Source organism: Bombus impatiens, unplaced genomic scaffold (genome assembly GCF_000188095.3).
Source record: "Bombus impatiens unplaced genomic scaffold, BIMP_2.2 scf_0269, whole genome shotgun sequence".
Taxonomy (NCBI): Eukaryota; Metazoa; Arthropoda; class Insecta; order Hymenoptera; family Apidae; genus Bombus; species Bombus impatiens.
In genome coordinates this window covers 32,513-36,025 of record NT_176688.1, presented here as the reverse complement: position 1 = coordinate 36,025, position 3,513 = coordinate 32,513, and the positions used below count along the sequence as shown (strand labels likewise).

At 32.7% G+C, this 3,513-nt stretch overlaps 1 long non-coding RNA gene across 1 annotated transcript in view; it reads left to right on the top strand.

Annotated features, from left to right (window-relative positions):
- The first annotated feature begins 903 nt into the window (after window positions 1-903).
- LOC117151549 overlaps window positions 904-3,513 on the top strand; it is a 15,622-nt gene continuing 13,012 nt past the window's right edge. The window contains exons 1-2 of the long non-coding RNA XR_004461571.1: window positions 904-913; window positions 1,590-1,599. This is a non-coding gene — a long non-coding RNA (uncharacterized LOC117151549). The remainder of the gene's footprint in view (window positions 914-1,589; window positions 1,600-3,513) is intronic.

Sequence of the window (3,513 nt, the reverse complement as noted above, 5' to 3'; positions counted from 1 at the left end):
TCTGTGGTGCAAAAGGAAATTTCAAGGAAGATAATAAGCTGGAAATGCTCCAGCTTTCGTCTATAGGTCTTGCTGGAATTAATTTCTTTGTCTGCGGTCTGTCGAAACTTTAATGTTTTAGATTGCGCTTTGTATTTGGAATTTGCCCGATGACTTGAAATTATTGCACCAGCATCCTCTTGCACAAGATCATTCCCTTGCTCGACTATTTACTATAATCAGAAATTACTATTCTTAAGTTATATCTTCTTCCTCAATTATTTTATATCAAAATACTTCTTTTTGACCGCCAAGTGACATAAAAGTCGGAAAAGTAACAAAAATGAATTTATCACGTTTTTCCTGTACGGGGAAAATACATTTTTATTTGTGCGTTTATATAGTTTGAGTCAATAGGAATTGCTAACTGACATAACTCGTTGTCTATTGACTTTCTAAAAAATGTTTAAAATGAAATTTATTGTATTCGAGCAGACTTATCGGATGAATGCATCTTGATGTTTCGATGCCCTGCATTTTCTGAAATATCAAGCTGATCTTGAGTTTTTTGTATAACAATATTTTATATAACTACAAAGGGAAACGAAAATTTATGGTAATAAATAAGTGAGTAACGTTGTTGCTATATATATGGAAGGTATATTACGTACACATTTAATACATTAGACTTTCATTTAGATATTTAACTTCATTAAATTGGCAGTATTAATAAAATTAGACAGTATAATACCTATAGAATCTGGTAAATATTATTAATATTTAGAATATTATAATACACAATATGTAAAATTTAATAAATATCACCATTATGATAACTTCTGACTTGGAAAATTTTGTTAATATCGTTAGTTCTGTTTTGCAAGAGAATTACAGACTTTCTACGTTGGTAAATACACGGCTTCATGTACAAATTGTAAGTTATATAGGGTGGTTGGTAACTGGTGGCACAAGCGGAAAGGGGGTGATTCTACGCGAAAAAAGAAGTCGAAAATATAGAAAAAGATTTTTTTTTTAATTTTTCCATCGAGACAACGATCTACAGTGAGATCCGATACGCGTGAGAACGAGACGCGATAAAGTGCACGCGTACCGAGCGAAAATTCAAAGTCGATTTTCTCGAAAACAAAGCCTCGAACGAAAAATTTTTATTCTATATTTTTGACTTCTTTTTTCGCGTAGAATCACCCCCATTCCGTTTGTACCACCAACCACCCTGTAGATTTTGTTTTTATCATGTTATAGTCTGACGTGAAATAGATTAGAGGATCTGTACAATTTATACAATTCACTCGTAAAATTTCCCTTAATTTAATACCTGATTCGTTACTGCTATGTGATGTATGTAAGATAATTTATTAGTACCGACAATATGTCTTGTAAAATTTCATTAATAGCGAAGGAAATTGAATTAGCAGGGAAAAATGAACGGAACAGTTCGCTTTGATGAAACAATGGTTTCGACAAACAAGGAATCATATTTGGAATCTCGATTCACTAATCGGATCACGTCTTCTTCTTCTTTTAACAAGTTTCTTCAGAACTAAGATCGATTTCGGATTTTTATGTTTTGTTTTCACGCTACTTGAAAGCTTCTTATTTGTCGGAGATGAAAGGAAAACCGGAACCTTCCATTTGCAATTTTGGGAGAGTTCTCTAATGCTTGAGCCTAGATTTTATCATAGTTGTAATTAAGCAATTGTTGTCATTCGATCTGATCGTAATTGCTCGAGATTTGTGATAGCAAAATTGGGCTCGAGGTGACAACTGGTCGCCGAACGTAGCCACAGTCACGGGATGAACGTTTTGCCTGACGAAGGTGTGGAGCGGTTGTATGGTTCTCCCTAGAAATGTGGTTGTGGTGGCATACGGCCTCAAGAACGGGCCTGGCCACATGGGATTGTACTTTGGAGGTGTCGATATAATGGGACACACGTTGTATTGATAATTAAACTCCAGACAGAAACTGCCTAGCAACGGCGATTGGAACCTTCTCGATGCTTCCAACGAGCATATAACAAACAAAATGCAATCGTACAGCGAGAAAGATTTCCATCAGATTATTATTCGTGTGATCGCCTTGGAAAGTGACACATCGAGCAGTTTACCGAGCGTCTCAGCAATCGTATTTTTATGCCTAAAATTATTCTACGCATAGTAAAGAGTTATCCCGTTGAACCCAAGAACATTGTTAATTATTCGTTAAACTTATTATTCGTTAAACCTATTTATTCGTTAATCTTATTATTCGTTAAACTCAATATTCATTATACTTTGAAAAAAGTCTTGTATATACGCGTAAATATAATCTCTGTTTTGTAAAACGATGGCTAATTCAAACGAAGAATCGTTAGGCGCCCTAAATTCTAATGTTAACCCGACATATTGATGTTTCGCTCGTCCTTAATCACGTAAGTTTAAAACGATAAATTGGACGATGAAGAATTTAAAGAATTTAATATGTGAATGTTAGGTACTTGTTTGAAGAAAAGTATTCGTCAAACGCTTAATCAGTTAGTTATTTTTGACGAGTATACTCGTCGTGAAGAAATGGCAATATTTTCTAATAAAATTAAAATCAAAATTTTAAAAGTTCGATAGAAAATATTTAACTGATACCAAAAATTTAGATAACAATTTTAAACGATTATTGCGAAAGCACAAAATTTAAGCATAGTGTCAATAGCTGTTATGTACAGTTGCATAATAAGTTAATTAAATCATACAAATTGTATAGAGCTACATGAAAATGCAATAATCAGAAAACCATAAAAATTTAATCTTCTGTTACATAATATTCGCTCGTAACCACTTATTTCGTTATATTTACGAAAGGAAGAACAGCGAATTACTACGTTCAGCGAACGAATATTTCTAAATACGTAAATAACTTTAAGGAATCGTGCGATTTGATAAGAGAAATCCGTCGATAAGTGGTAAAAACGCCAATGATAGAAGAGAATGGTTTTACTGAAGAACATGGTCGTATTTATCTGAGTAAGGCTTCTGCTATCCAGTATAGTATGTAATGTACATAGGTACTTTTCACGTAACATACACCCGTTTAATTAGATTACGTGCTTAGGAAGATCGTATTTTCCGATTAACCGAGCTACGCTTTTTCTCTAAATCGATTTCCTGATGAAATTCAGCAATTTGCGCTAAGTATCTCTTGGAATCTCAAGATTAATGTCTTATTCCATTGAACTTTTGAGAAGAAAGAACGTACAAAAAGATTTGGAATAAAACTTTTTCATTTTTAAAATATCGCAAATTTTAGATTATAAAACATACCTAACCCTTTTTTATTTTCAATTATTTTATCATGGTAAACATATAATTTATTATTCCAATTGTAATTTTAGTTCTAATACAATTTAGTTCTATTTTAGTTCTCTATTAGTTAGTCTATTTAGTATTCTATTATATAGAGTCTATTTAGTATTTAGTTCTAATAAAATTTTAGTTCTAATCTTCTATCAATTTATCTCTACCCTATTAATTACCCCCCCCCCC